Here is a 17,001-nt window from a genome sequence, read left to right on the forward strand (position 1 = left end):
CAGGGCAGAATAGCTAACAGCCTACTTACAATTTATTTTAACATGTTAGGGCAGACGCTTACTGCAGAAGCTAACTCCCATGCTAAACTGGTTTTTCTCCTGCTAATGTACTTGCATTCCTTCCCTTAAGCTCATGCTGGTAGCTTTGGGTGTGTCCTTCAACCAGGAAAGAGAGACACCCTCACTCTCACAGTTAATAACCAGAAAAGGCAGTAGAAAATCCCCAAGAACCAGAGCAAGAGATTAAGACAACAAAAATGTATTCAGCCGGAGTTTGTTTGTTCTTATAAAGGTCAGGAACAGAGAGCCCCAAATAACTTAGGACCCCCTGATTTATACAGCAAAAAGTCTTACTTCTACGGAGACAGAGACGGGAAGGTGGTAGAACTAGAGAACATGAATTGAGGTTGAAGGGGGACAGACTCAAGAAAAATGTCAGGAACTATTTTTTCATGGAGAGGGTGGTGGATATGTGGAATGCCCTCCCGCGGGAGGTGGTGGAGATGAAAACGGCAACGGAATCCTACTATATAAATGAAGAGTGACCCATGTGCCACGCATATGCAGAACAGCACAGCTGTTCTGTGAATGCGCGGCACGTCACAGGTCTCTCCCGAAGTTACAGGCAGGACCAGCGGCACATACAGGTAGGACCAGCGGCACGTCACAGGTCTCTCTCTCTCTCTTCCACCTTCATCCTTCCCCGACACTGTCTACTCCTCTCCTCTCGCACCTGAAAACCCGTGAAATCCTTCCGCTCCACTGCTTCCCCCTCATTCGCATCTCTTTGATTGGCCCACAGCGCTCGCCTGCTGCTGAAACACAAACACAGCTCCTAGCAACGGCGGAACGCAGGCAGTCAGAATTACCGGGCATGTGGGAACTCCCTCGGCGGCTGGGCGGGGGTTATCGCCACATCTGGCCAATACCACCACAAATTACGTAGGGGAGCATCCAGCGGTCCCGCTGATTTTTATGTATTTCCAGATGGTAGCTGCCAGCTAGGAGTGCTCTATTTGGTATTGGAGGAAGTAGGGAAGCAGCTACCTGAAGCTTACTGTTCCGGGGGAGCACGAGAGTCGGTGATAGATGGCTTTCTCACCTCCAAACTAAACTTATTCTCTATTCTACCTCTGAACCAAATTTTCTTGAGCCTGTATAAGTTCCTTCAAGAGAAGAGGATTAATGAAAACAATCATATATTTCCTGGGACAATTCCAGCAAAGAATCTCTGTAATCCTTGCCCAGCATCATCTCTCACTCCCATTCAACAACAGCCTTCCCTCTCTGCTCCCCATATTCTTTGCCTATCAATGGACTTCCCCTCCATCACCCCTGTCCTATAAAAGCCCCCTTCTCTCCCCTACCTTTTGCCCAATAAAGCCCCCTTCTCTATACCCAGCCCTTGGCTGATCCAATACATCATACTCTACTATGGGATTTGCTCTTTAGGCTGTAGTTTCGGTAACAATGGATAAAAGAGGGGGAAAAAAACATTCAAGGGCAGGAGTTTAGAGCGACTGACCCTCCACTGTCACAATTACTTCTACCATCTCTCTCTCTCTCTCTCACACACACACACACACACACACACCACTAGAACAATAAGGGGCATGGGAAATCACATAAGTCAAACAATAACAAGGTTCAAATTCTGACATTACGTTCATCAACTTTTAAATTACAACAAAATATTAGAACAATGTGCTGCCTCGAACAACTGGCTATAAAGAGCAACTGACCCTCCTCTGTCACAGGAACTCCTACCAGCTCTCTCTCTCTCTCTCTCTGAACTCACTCTCACACTCTCTCTCTCTTTCAGACAGATGCACACACACACACACACACACACTTTCTCTCTCACACACACACAACTCACAAACGAGCCATGCTTTGCTGCCTCAAACAACTGGCTATAAGGAGCGACTGACCCTCCACTTTCACAGGGACTCCTAGCAGCTCTCTTGCTCTCTGTCACACACACACACTATCTTTCTCTCTCTCTCTCTCTTAACAACTGGCTATAAGGAGTGACTGACCCTCCACTTTCACAGGGACTCCTAACAGTTCTCTCTCTCTCTCTCTCTCTCTCACACACACACACACACACACACACACAAACAACTCACAAACGAGCCCTGCTTTGCTGCCTCAAACAACTGGTTATAAGGAGCGACTGACCCTCCACTTTCACAGGGACTCCTAGTAGCTCTCTCTCTCTCACACACACACACACTATCTCTCTCTCTTAAAAACTGGCTATAAGGAGTGAATGACCCTCCACTTTCACAGGGCCTCCTAGCAACTTTCTCTCTCTCATACACACACACACACATTCTCTCTCTCACATATACTCTCTCTCTCTCTCTCTCTCTGAACTCACTCACACACACACACAAAGAATGTAGTATATAAAACTGTACTTAAAAAATCTTGCCTATTTTGATGGGCTTAATGGCTTGTTCAAACATATTTGGGGTGCAGCCCTGAGCCGGTGAAGTTTTTTTTTGTTGTGTACACACTTAATGATTTTTAAGAAAATTATCATTTTTTTTACTGTGTTAGAAATGAACATTGAGCTGAATGAATACCTATGTGAAGAGAAGAGATTTTGTTGTTAGAACAAAAAAAATTCTTCACCGGCTCAGGGCTGCACCCCAAATAAGAGACGTTTGAGCCAAGTGCTGAGAATTGTGTGACACACAGGATACAGTGGAGCATAGAATAAATACTGGATGGAAATATAGTTCCCATGATTTTTAAGAAAATTATCATTTTTTATTGTGTTAGAAATTAACATTGAGCTAAATGATACTTATGTAAGCATAGGACTGTATTTTCAACGAATGACTGGGAACTATATTTCCACCCAGTATTTATTCTATGCTCCACTGTATCTGTGAATCCAATATCCCAGTCATTCGTTGAATTTCAATAATGAGCACAATACTAATGCCAAAAGGGTACACAGAGACCAACTGAAAAAATTGTTTTTACCCATTCAAAGTTTTTCTGAGGAGCCAGATTTTGATTAACGTTTATTGAAATTCAATAAGTTCCCAGTCATTCATTGTTAATACAGTCCTATGCTTGCATAAGTATCATTAAGCTCAATGTTCATTTCTAACACAGTAAAAAAAAATGATAATTTTCTTAAAAATCATTAAGTGTGCACACAACAACAACAACAACAAAAACTTCACCGGCTCAGGCACTTTCTTGCGATGGGCACCTCTCCTTCTGGAGGAGCCAGACTTAATGATTCTCACTGAGAATGTTTTCTGCGCTCATAAAAATGTTTGACTGCTAAAATCCAGAGAAATCAAAGTAATCGTTGCACTATTAGTGCTACCTGTTATATCCTGCCACTGCTGCCTTTTAGATGGAGCGTGTTATATCCTGATATCAAATGGAGAAGAGCCCAGTATACCTTTCCAAATGGATTTGTAATTAAAAGAGGAGGAAAAAGACCTCAACACACCCTGACGGGTCTTTGGCTGGGGTTGTCTATTTCATCTTGGGTCTTAAAAAACCTCGTGATATAAATTTTATATCTCTTTAGTCATCACTTAATTTTAGATATATCATTTAATTTAAATCAAAAAAAAATTTTTGAAACTTTTTTTGACATTCAATCCACACTCTAATTCGTGTTCATATGTCACTACTCAATTTTATAGCACAACAGTCATGAGAATTAGAACTGTGCGTTTTATCCTGTTACTGCTACCTTTTTGATCGCCGGTGTTATATCCTTGGGCTTCAAGATGCCAGAACAGCATCTTGCTCTGTTTTGCTTCGCTGTGCAGATCACCGACCGTGTATACTGAGGCTTCAGTTACGACCGTGCCTATAAAGACGCTGTGCCCGGCTGTCCTCGCTCATTATTATTATTATTATTCCTCGGAAGACAAAAACTCTAACCTCCGCTCTGTGCAATGGCAACAATTGACTTAACAATTCTCGTCTTTTGGCGAAACCTTCGTATACAAATTGATCGGAGGTTCAACTTCCCTTTCTTCATGAATAATATTTTCTTACGACTCACCATCTCGAGAACACTGGTGCAAATTAGCATGAGCAACACTGGAGCTATTGAATAAATTAATGACTCGCATGAGAAACTCTGGAATTACTGAACAAATCCTAATACATTAATGACTCGCTTGAGAAACTCTGGAATTATTGAAAAAATCCCAATAAATTAATGACTCGCCTGAGAAACTGTTGACTTATTGAATAAATCCCGAGAAAGAAATCACTGGCATGAGCAGCAACGTTTCTTCTCTTGTAAACTGTTAAGCGGCGTTTCCCTCCCAATATTGCTTGATCGAGTGCTTTTTAACATGTCCTTATTATCTGCATTAAAGTCTCCCTTGCTTACACGGGTCTGTGTCTGTTTTCTTTGTCTCTGTTGTTTATTATAGGGCGAGGACTCCTTTTCCTGAAAGTTGAACGGAGGACATGTGGGCTCATGATGCTGCTTAGCGTAAAGCACTGAGGAGCCTTTTTACCAAGCAGTGGTAGGGCTTTCGCACGGGTAGCAGGTGGCAAAACCACACTCCGGAGTTTGCCCCGTGCCATTCACTGCCTGATTACTGCTGGGTTCGATAGAAAAAAATCCCACTCAGAGGTTTTATTCATTACTCTGAACTACTGTAATAACTTTTGGATCTGGGAGTGGTCACCCTGCCGTCTCTGGCTTCTCTCCTCCCCTTCCATTTGTCCTTGTCAACTTTTCAAGGGAATCTGTAATCGATTGCTGTATTTTGCTGTTGAAACCAAGGGTCATAAAGTCGGAATTAATATAAATTGAAATCCCAAATGGTTTTTTTTTAACCGTCGCAATTATGTCTCCGGGTGATAAAGCTCTTCTTTCCTCTTCCCCTTCGGAATTGGCTCTAATCATGGCGGAGACGTGGTGATTCCTTTCCATTGACTGATAGGGGCTGTGTACGGGGGGGGGGGGGGGGGGGGGGGGGGGCTCCTCTAGTCTGGTTTTTCTTTTCTAATTATTTGGGGTTTCATAATGTTAGAATTCAGTCTAACAGCAGCTGCAGACTTTGGAGCCTGTCAGCCAGCGCTTAATCATCGTATTGATGTTATTTTGTGTTTAACTTCCTTGTTTATTATTTTGTTTTTTAACTAGTAACAAAATATGAAAAATTGAGCAGTGAGCACTTCTCAGGAGGCTGCTAGGAGGGGGCGGGATCCTGGGCGGTGCTTGTGCCCCTCCCCACAGCCTGTCCAGTAACTGGAGACTGGTAATACAGAGTCATTTCAGGGGCGGGAACTTGCTGGAGAGAATAAGGTCGCTTGCAGCGCAGACCCGGTAATGTCTTTGCAATTGCGGACAGGTAATGTTCTGCAGCAGCTGCCAGTGATATTATACAGATCCACCGAGGTGGTTTTAACCCTAGAACGCATGACGTTAAAAATATACATATTAACGTCATGGGGGCCTTTTAGGCCCCCATGCACATAATGTAGAAAAACACACTTAAATAACTTTCACAAGTTTATTTCAAAATTGCTCAATAAAATATGAATAGTGGACAACATTTTAATTATAATTTTTCACAGAAAACACCAAAAAATCTTTTTTTTCCCAAATTTCACGCAAAGACATGAAAACACACAAAAATGCATAGAAATCTATAGCAAACTAGCTGCAGCTACATTTTTATTCTAACTTTCTTTTCTATTATATTAGTCTTCCAAACAATTCTGACATGTTATTTTTTCAGAAGAGTGTTCTTTGCAAACAGTTTCCTTACAAGTGGAACAATATCGCTCAGTTTTCCTCTCTATGTTTCTTGGACACATGAAACAACGCTTTCGTTTTCTTTCTCCTGGCTCTGGAGTAATCTGAAACTGTACGCCACACCGTTTCATTGCTTCTTTAGTTTTCTTTGGCAAGCATTTCAAGTCGCTTCGCTCTATCATGTGAGGTATTACAAGTTCATGACAAAGGTCCTTCAAGAATAAGCGTCTCCTGTCCTTCCTCTGTGCATGAAATTCAGGATGAGTTTCTGTATAAATAATGAATGAATTTAGGGCTGCTATATCAAGCATATTTGAAAATAGTACTACAGGCCATCATTTTGTTTGCCTCTTACACGAATATTCTCCCACCATCTCATCCATTTTATCTACACCTCCTTTTGTTGCATTGTAATGCAGGATGATTTCTGGTTTCAATTTTTGGTTATTGCTGTCAACACTGCAATCGTGATGCATGGCACTGAGTAAAATTACAGATTTCTCCTTCTTTGCCTTGTAAGATACTAAAGTCACTTTGTTATTGAATCCAAAGACACTCTCATAAAGTGCTCGCTGACGATTGTGTTTGAGTGCTGCTGGAATTTCTCGTCTGTTTTGCTTTATAGTACCAACAAGTGTAATAGCTTTTTTTTTTTTTTTTTTTTTTTTTATTTATTTATTTATTTATTTATAAATTTTTACAAACAATTATTCAAGATATAACTTGACGGATAGCATTATATCATAGGAAAGAAACAATAAGAAAAGAAAAAAACATTATGTTAAAGAAAATATTTTCTGATACAATACTCAAGTCCTAACAATAAGGAGATCCAAGATCCTAATATATGAGGAGATTAGGAAATACAAAATACAAAAAAAAAAGGAAATCAAGTACTTGTGAAGAGAGTGCTAACTTTCTCTAAGGCTACTAGATGTTCTTTTGGACGCTATAAAGGCCGAGAGCTGAGAAGGATCTAAAAAGACATATTTAACAGAGTCAATCCTAACAACACATTTGCATGGGTATCTCAGAAAGAAAACACCTCCCAACTGTTGAATTGCTGGTCTCATAATAAGGAACTGCTTTCGCTTACGTTGAGTCTCTCTAGAGAGATCAGGAAACAAGGAAATTTTTAAACCCAAAAACAGGGTTTCCCTATGCTTAAAAAACATTGAGAACAACCACTGTTTATCATGTGGTAAAGCCACAGTTGCCACCAAAGTGGCCGCTGTGGCTATTTCAGTATCTGATGTCTCTAGAAATTGTGACAAATTTTCAAGTCTCTGTTCCTGTTGATTTTGCTGAATATCTTGTTTATTGGGTAGGTAGTAAACTTTAGTGAAAGGTGGAATATTATCCTGAGGAATTCCCAAGTTTTCCCGCAAATATCTTTTCAACATATCGTATGGTTGAATCATTTGAACTCTTGGGAAGTTTATAAATCGCAAGTTAAGGTTTCTCATATGATTTTCATATGTTTCAGCTTTCAATCTTAGGTTAGAAATATCTTTAACCATGATCATCTGAAGATTTTCTATCTTTTTTGATTCTTGTTCTAATTTATCCATGCGAGTTACCAAAGCTTGCTGAGAATTGTCAATTTCTACCACTTTTTGCTCTAGAGCTTTAAGTTTCTGAGCCCCTTTAGTTGTTTGGGAAATAAATACTTTCCCCAACTGGGACATTAACTCCCAGAGGGAATCTAAAGTTACCTCTGTTGGTTTGTTGGTTAGCTCTGCTGGAAATATGTCCTCCTGCTCCTCCTCTTGCTCTCTTCCAGCGTCTTCTTCCCCCGTTACTTCAGTCGATCCTGTTCGCCTACTCCCATCAAGTTGAAATCGATTCCCCAGAGCAAACGGGGTCTCAGCGCTTTCTTGCGTCGGCCCCTGCTCTCCCTGGAGCGGCGAACTCGTGAACGGCGGTTGCGGGGGCGGAGCTCTATGATCGGGGCTCAGAGTTGTATCCAACCCGAGGGACGCCGTCGACTCCTCTAAATTAGCAGCGCCCATCAAGGGTCTACTCCCGACCTGTACCGCAGTCCCCTGCAGGCTCAAGAACCGATCCATCGGTCCCGAAATCGAGGGAGGTAAAGGGGTAGTTCGGGCAGTACTTTTCCCTCTCCGTTTAGGCATATTGGTAATAGGAATCTGAGCGTGCAGCCAGTCACAAGTGCTTAGCGGCCATCTTGGATCAAGTGTAATAGCTTTTGCAAGCAGAAAATTGCCTAGTTCAACATTGGTGAAATAATTGTCCATGGTGATGTTTCTACCTGAATTGAATATTGGAACAGCAAGAGTTTTGACTATTTCAGACCCCAGATCCTTCTGTACTGGTGCACCAACCTCTTTGCCACAGTAGATTACGCCATTTATGCCATAATAATTTGCAGAATCACACATCCAGAAGATTTTTATACCGTACTTGGCTGGCTTGCTGGGCATGTATTGTATGAATTTGCAGCGTCCTCTGAACGGTACAAGTTGCTCATCTACAGTAACATTAGTACTAGGATTGTAAAGTTTTGTGCAATTTTTGATAAATATGTTCCAGATATAACTGATAGGGGCTAATTTGTCTGTTTCAAACCTCGCTGCACGAGTTCGCTTATCATCAAAGTGAATGATCCTTCTAATTTCCTCATATCTGCCCACTGACATTGTCGCCTTATAGTGTGGATCAGAAAGTGGGTCCAGAAATAATTCTCGTATTGGGACATCATACGATTTTTGACTCCCTGCCAGCAGGAAAAGTCCAATATATGCATAAAGTTCCTCTTTTGAGATATTTTTCCAGGACTTATTTTTTGCTGAAGCGATACGTCTTCCTTCTAGGTTTGAACATAATAGGACCTCTTCTGCAATATTGTCAGAAAAATAAGTACAGAATACATCTTTAGGGGTAAAGTAACTGGGACTTCCCACAGCTCCTTGAGCCTGTCTCACAATATTGTGTATTGGAGTACGTCCGACTAATGTAGGATTACTGTCCCAAAAAACATTCGTTTTGGATGTTCTACTTATCACTTCTTGAGGATCCACTAGATTCACTTCTTCATCATCAGAAGAATCACTGGATGAGGATGTTTGATTAGCTGGTGGCAGATATTCTTCATCAGACAAAGATAGTTCACTTTCATCATCGCTTTGAAACATAATCGCTTCAATCTCTTGGTCAGTCAGACACTTGGAGGAAGACTGTGCCATTGCTGACTAGATGTTAGAAAATGAAACAGATTTCCTCTCAACAGCTTATCTTATCACAGGTCCTTCAGCAATTAGCTCACAGTGTATACTGTCCTCAGTGTTCAGAGGACCTGAGGTGATGTCATGGCCTTATCACTCCCTCCAAAAATCACATGACATCCTCACATGTTATTATCCACACCCTGGCCCCTCCATCAGCATTACTGAGTACAAATAAAGTAACTTGAGACACAAACACTTCTGAGAACATGATAAAAACAGCGGGGGCCTAAAAGGCCCCCAATTGGTACAGATGTAGTTTTCACCAAACAAGCATTGTTACACCATAATGCCTATGAAAAAAAATTATATGAACAACTGGATATTATCAACAATGACATACTTGAGTAATATCTTGAGTTTCAAAATTCTAACTAAAGTAATTTTGCAGATAATAGCAAAAATGTAAGCATGGGGGCCTAAAAGGCCCCCAATATGCGTTCTAGGGTTAATGATTGACTAACTATCCTTATTACTTTAACCAGGGAATTCATACAGACCGCCGCATCTTTATTACCAGGAAGATGAATTTATACAGACCGCCGTTGAATGGATTATCTAACGCAATCTGAATTTATACGAATTTATTCAGAGAGACCTCAATATGGTTTCAAAGTTATCTAACACAATTTTTATTGGTGAGTTTATATACAATTCATGTCAACAAAGGAGAGGCTAAGAGGATCCATAAGGGAAATGGGACTTAATATACCGCCTTTCTGAAGTTTTTTTTTTTTTTTTTTTGCAACTACATTCAAAGCGGTTTACATATATCCAGGTACTTATTTTGTACCAGGGGCAATGGAGGGTTAAGTAACTTGCCCAGAGTAACATCAAAGTACAAAAAGAAGTAGATCAACAAACAAAATATATTATAATCTTAAAAGAATTATTACAAAAGAAGCAGGTTATTTGATTTAGTTATGGCCATAGCTATACTGTCTGATTGGAAAGCCAACACAGTCTTTTCTATGACTGCTGAGGGAATATCGTGTGTCTCACTAGGAATTAGAAAGAAATTGCTACTGCAAGTAAGAGACTGAGCTTTCAGTGTCTGGAAAGATCTGGACTCCATTAGATTTGTTTTGTCAGAACGATGATAAATAAAGAGGATTGAATTTTAATCTTTGTTAAAAAGGTCTATGTATTGTATTTGTTACTCCTGGGTCTTTGTGTGTCTGTGTGTTTTTTTTTTGGGAGGGAGGTTTAAACTATATTATATTTTATTTCTTTTTGACACCTCTCTTTGTAAGAAATAAAAGTAAAAAAAAAAAAAAAGAGTCCTTTTATTATCAAATGTGCCTAAGCCAGGACACCTCTGAGTTATCCAGAAACAGTAGTTACTCACAATGGTGAAAATGGACAGGAATTAGTCATATAGGCTAACACTAGTGAAGAGAAATGTTCAGCCCCTGGAGTTGTACCCTGTTAAATATTAAATTATTTGGACAAATTCCTTTGAACACTGACCTAATGCCGCCTCCATTCTTTCAGAAGGATTAAAAAAACGGAAATATTTTATTTTGCTTTTTCCATTTGTGAACCTTTCTTCATATGTAAAACTGTGTACATTTATGTGTTGGACACATTGCTGTTACATATCACTCTTTCAGGCAGTCCATCCTTGGAATCTGTAGTTTGTATCAGAGGCAATAGAGAGTGAACATGACTTACCCAGCTTCCCTGGTTAAGTATATAAGTATTGCCACACTGGGACAGACCAAAGGTCCATCAAGCCCAGCATCCTGTTTCCAACAGTGGCCAATCCAGGTCACAAATACCTGGCAAGATCCCCAAAAAGTTCAATGTATTTTATGCTGCTTATCCCAGAAATAAGTTGTGGATTTTCCCCAAGTCCATTTTAATAATGGTCTTTTCCTTTAGGAAGCTGTTCAAACCTTTTTTTTAAACCCCGCTAAGCTAACCACTTTTACCACATTCTCTGGCAACGAATTCCAGGAGGGAGACTTTTGGGCCAGTTCTGTTTTTGAACTTGCATCTCAATTCAGTGTTTTGTCTGTAGTACCTAATACCACCACTGAACTCAGCACTTCACATCCCATAATGTACCAGGATAGAGATGTCAGAAATCCAGGACTGGTTCAAAATGTCCCTCCTGGAACTGGGTAACTTGGCAGCTCTCCAGCTCTAACCATTAAGCATGTGTATTGGACACGCCCAGGTTCATTTTTCAGCACACCTGAGCTGTAGCAGGGATGAACTGTTATACAGTATGAATATATTAGTAGCATAATAAAACCAAATTATATAAAAGACTCATAAACACATGACATGCATAATTCTAAAATTATAATAATGTGAAAACAAAACAATTCCAGCATGCAAAGTGTATGGGAACAGGTGTTGATATGAGCGCAAACATGCATTCTAGGATGTCTATTTAAATTAAATCTGATACAATAAAAATTAGCAACTACTGGGGATCTTTTACTAAGCTGGGCAACTCTCTCTACATAGGTGTCGCTAACATTTAGCACATCCTAATCAGCAGGCACTAAGGGGTATGTTTACTAAGGTGCATTAGCGTTTTTAACGTGCCTATAAATAAAGTGTTTGTGTGTTGGGGGAAGGGGTGCTGTTAGACACCAGAGCTAATTTGGAGCGTATGTATGGAGGATAAAGGTAATTGAGTTTCTGGGGCTCTATTAGTTTTTCTGCTCCAATGCAGAGAGAGCTAACCCTTCTATATCACCTCACCTCAGAGTTAGCAGTAAATTTCTCACCTGGTCATGTGCCCTTAAAATCTTCTCTACATCAGAGCAGAATAGCTAACAGCCTACTTACCATTTATTTATTTCGTTTTTGCTCACACCTTTTTCAGTAGTATCTCAAGGTGAGTTACAATCAGGCACTCTGGATATTTCTCTGTCCCAGGAAGGCTCATAATCTAAGTTTGTACCTGAGGCAATGGAGGGTTAAGTGACTTGCCCAAGATCATAAGGAGCAGCAGTGGGGTTTGAACAGGTGGTGCTCTAACCCCTAGGCCTCCACACTTTAACATGCTATGGCAGATGTCTGTTGTAGAAGCTAACTTCCATGCTAAACTGGTTTTTCTCCTGCTAATGTACTTGCATTCCTTCCCTTAAACTCATGCTGGTAGCTTTGGGTGTGTCCTTCAACCAGGAAATAATAATCAGAAAAGGCAGTGGAAAATACCCAAGAACCAGAGCAAGAGAATCAGGCAGAAAAAATGTATTCATCCAGAGTTTGTTTGTTCTTATAAAGGTTAGGAACAGAGAGCCCCGAATAACTTAGGACCCCTGCTACTTCTAGGATCTACTGCAATTTCATTGGCACAGTAGATCCTTATAAGGTCGATGCATTACATTCTGTTTCTTTGGCCCTTTACAGTATATCACATGGTTAAACTCAGCACATCAACAGGAAGCCGTTGCAAAACATCCTGTTAAGAAATCATCACAGTCTTACAGTGTTAAGTATATAGGACGGCTGGCAAGGTGCATGCGAGCAGCCATACATAACATGGCGGCTGCCACCTGGCAGCTTCCCTTCTCTTCCGGCTTCCCCACCAGTCTGGGTGAGGTCAAGGGGTTCCCATCCCGTCATTGGTGGGGAGGCCGGGAGAAGGCGGGGCCTCAGCTCAGCCACATGAGCGACATAAAAGGCTGCCGAAGAGACAGGGGAGCAGCACAGGAGTTTCGAGCAGTGCAGGAGAGTTGCAGGAGTTTTTCCCACGAGCACCTCCATAATACATTGTTAGCTAATTGATTATTCCCTGAGGTATTAAAAACATTTTGGATACTTTCATACCTTCTAATACATTTACAAGGAAAATTCAAATTATATTGAGTTCCAGTTTATGACCCTTGGTCTGTACCTGCATTTCTTTGGTTAACCTCCAGCTGGTAGCTTTTTGCATGGGCTTCTCACTCTGGTCAAAAGAGAATGGGATTTGGGGCAGAACACAGGCTAAGCTTTCCCAGAGCTGTCCGAGATAGATGTTAAATCAAATTAACTGTTACTGTTTTATGCCCATATGAATAACGTAGGGAAAATATTAACACTGGAAGGTAGATATACATCAGCAAAACAAAAAGCCTTACAGTACAGGACTAATAATGTCTAAAGAATTACCAGCTCACTGAGAATGTTTTCTGCGCTCATAAAAAAAAGTTTAATTGCCAATGTTTCATAAATTCCAAAAATAGATAATACCCTTTAACTGACCTGCCAGTTATAGAAAATGTAAATCAACTAGAATAGTGTACTTATCTCAAAAGGGTTTTTCTTGTGCAGGTGGTCATACGAACAGGGTCTCAACATAGACCCCCTTTCCCAATTAGCTTCCTCAAGAGACCTAAAGTGAAATGTAACAGTTCAATATCTTTCAAAAATTCATCTCTGCAAAGTGTGAACACTCCAGAGTTATATTTCACTTCTATGACCACCTGCAGAAGAAAAATCCTTTTGAGATAAGTACAATATTAAAGGGTGTTAGAAATGCACTTCACTATTGTTGAAATTCAAACACTATTTAAAAAAAATCTTTATAAGTTTTCAGAATAATACAAAAGTAATATATATGTTTACAAGAAGTGAACAAGCATCATATAATACAACCAATAAATTGCCCAAATAGTTTCCAAAACTAAAGAACAAGAAACCAAAGCAATAAAGCAAACCTAACATATCAGTAGGTTAACAAAAAATAAAGCAAAACTCTATTTTTATGGAAACATTGAACTCCAGCTTGTTTTGGGGATAATGTGAGATATAAATAAATATCGGGACTTTATGTAACAACCATCTTCAATTTTGCAAGTTATTCAGGGGGGTCTTTTACTAAGCTGCAGTAGCGCTTTTAGCACGCGCTAACCGCTAGAGATGTCCATAGGAAAATAGGGGCATCTCTAGTATTTAGCGCACGCTAAAAACGCTACCGCCGCTTAAAGACGCCCTCAATGGCAGCATCTATAAACATAGTTTAATCCTGTCTCCCCCGACTGTTCCACTATAAACTGGGTTTACTGCTGCTGCTGGGACTAGAAACAGCGTGCAATGCTTTCCCAATTCCTATCCCCGGACAATTCCTCTGCAAGCAGTGATAACGCTGCTGTAGATAGGTTTATAAAGCAGTGAACAATTCCACCGCTCTCCCTTCTAACCTTAGGCTTTTCTGGAACAGAAGGTTGATAATGAGGGGGGGGGGGGGGGTCTTCAGCGGGGCTTCTTGCTGTTAAGAGGCTTTACTGTAAAAGAAAGCGGTTGATAACAGGGTGAGGCGCGGGAACATTAGAGTTAACATCTTCGCTTATATCCTGCTACTGCTACCTTAGATCGCGCGTTTTATATCCGATATAGGCTTCAGTTAAAGACCGCCGACCGTGTATACAGGCTTCAGTTACCGACGTGTATACAGGCTCTTGTCACCGCCGTATATACTGAGGCTTCAGTTACGAGTGTATATATAGGCTTTGCTGCACTGTGCATTAGTCGGAACCTCCAGAAAGAAGAATAAAGACGCTGTGCCGCTGTCCTCGCTCATTCCTCCGAAGACAGAAAACTCTAACCTTCGCTCTGTGCAATGGCAACAATTGACTTAATGATTCTCGTCTGTTGGCGAAGTCTTCGTATACAAATTGATCGGAGGTTCAGCTTCCCTTTCTTCATGAGTAATATTTTCTTACGACTCACCATCTCGAGCAGGGAGGAGACGCTGATGCGAATCAGTGCGGGACTCGGAAATGCTCCTCCCCAGAGGAGTGAGCAATGAGCGCTTACTCGCGCTCCCCCCTCGCCCCCCCCCCACCTCCGGAGCAGCCAAACCCGAAGATGACAACGCACTGTACTCCTGGATCACAAGCAGCCGCGACACAGCCCAGCCTGCTCCCTAGTGCCTTCCTCCAAAAGGCTAATGAGGAATGAATCACACGCGTCAGAGAGAGAGAGGTCTGGGTTGGGCTTGGAAGAGCTGCAGCGCTTGCAGCATATGGTCCGGTACAGTCAAAGCAGAACGAACCATCAGCCCTGGCACTTCTGAGCATCGGGGCAACAGAGTGCCAAGGAGCAGCTCTTAAACATCTCTAGTGTTCTAGAGTAAGTGTCTGGCATGAGCAGCTCTAGAACATGTGACTGATGGGCAGCGCGAGCAGCTCTAGAACAAGTGACCGATGGGCAGCGCGAGCAGCTCTAGAACAAGTGACTGGCATGAGTAGCTCTAGAACAAATGACTGTGATGGGCAGCGCCAGCAGCAACTTTCGTTGACCTGGAAACCCTTAAGCGGCTTTTAACTCCTAATATTGTTTGATCGAGTGCTTTTTAACATATCCTTCTTATCTGCATTAAAAGTCTCCCTTGCTTACACGGGTCTGTGCCTGTTTTCTTTGTGTCTGTTGTTTATTATAGGGCGAGGACTCCTTTTCCTCAAAGTTGAACGGAGGACATGGGCTCATGATGCTGCTCCAGATGGTGCTTAGTGTAAAGCACTGAGGAGCCTTTTTACCAAGCAGTGGTAGGGCTACCACATGGGTAGCAGGTGGCAAAACACAATTAAAAAAAGATAATTTTCTTAAAAATCATTGTGTGCACACAACAAGAAAAAAACGTCACCGGCTCAGGGCTGCACCCCAAATAAGAGATGCTTGAGCCAAGTGCTGAGAATTGTGTAACACACGGATCCAGTGGAGCATAGAATAAATACTGGATGGAAATATAGTTCCCAGTCATTTGTTGAAAATACAGTCCTATGCTTACATTCTTACTGCTATTACTGGTTTGGGACGGACGTGAAACCAAAGTTGGGAGTCTCTGTAGCACGTCCTACAACTGTTCCGAGTGCAGCTTCGAATCACCCACACTGACAGACTGTGACAGATCTTCTTCCACACAGCTCTGTAGGCGGTTTCACTACTGTCTTTGCGCTGAGGAGCGATCACCTACCCTAAAATGCTAGAAGCTGCAAAGTCACTTTATATTATTCTTACTGCTATTACTGGTTTGGGACGGACGTGAAACCAAAGTTGGGAGGCTCTGTAGCACGTCCTACAACTGTTCCGAGTGCAGCTTCGAATCACCCACACTGACAGACTGTGACAGATCTTCTTCCACACAGCTCTGTAGGCGGTTTCACTACTGTCTTTGCGCTGAGGAGCGATCACCTACCCTAAAATGCTAGAAGCTGCAAAGTCACTTTATATTATTCTTACTGCTATTACTGGTTTGGGACGGACGTGAAACCAAAGTTGGGAGTCTCTGTAGCACGTCCTACAACTGTTCCGAGTGCAGCTTCGAAACACCCACACTGACAGACTGTGACAGATCTTCTTCCACACAGCTCTGTAGGCGGTTTCACTACTGTCTTTGCGCTGAGGAGCGATCACCTACCCTAAAATGCTAGAAGCTGCAAAGTCACTTTATATTATTCTTACTGCTATTACTGGTTTGGGACGGACGTGAAACCAAAGTTGGGAGTCTCTGTAGCACGTCCTACAACTGTTCCGAGTGCAGCTTCGAATCACCCACACTGACAGACTGTGACAGATCTTCTTCCACACAGCTCTGTAGGCGGTTTCACTACTGTCTTTGCGCTGAGGAGCGATCACCTACCCTAAAATGCTAGAAGCTGCAAAGTCACTTTATATTATTCTTACTGCTATTACTGGTTTGGGACGGTCGTGAAACCAAAGTTGGGAGTCTCTGTAGCACGTCCTACAACTGTTCCGAGTGCAGCTTCGAATCACCCACACTGACAGACTGTGACAGATCTTCTTCCACACAGCTCTGTAGGCGGTTTCACTACTGTCTTTGCGCTGAGGAGCGATCACCTACCCTAAAATGCTAGAAGCTGCAAAGTCACTTTATATTATTCTTACTGCTATTACTGGTTTGGGACGGACGTGAAACCAAAGTTGGGAGTCTCTGTAGCACGTCCTACAACTGTTCCGAGTGCAGCTTCGAATCACCCACACTGACAGACTGTGACAGATCTTCTTCCACACAGCTCTGTAGGC

This window comes from Microcaecilia unicolor, chromosome 3 (assembly GCF_901765095.1).
Source record: "Microcaecilia unicolor chromosome 3, aMicUni1.1, whole genome shotgun sequence".
NCBI lineage: Eukaryota > Metazoa > Chordata > Amphibia > Gymnophiona > Siphonopidae > Microcaecilia > Microcaecilia unicolor.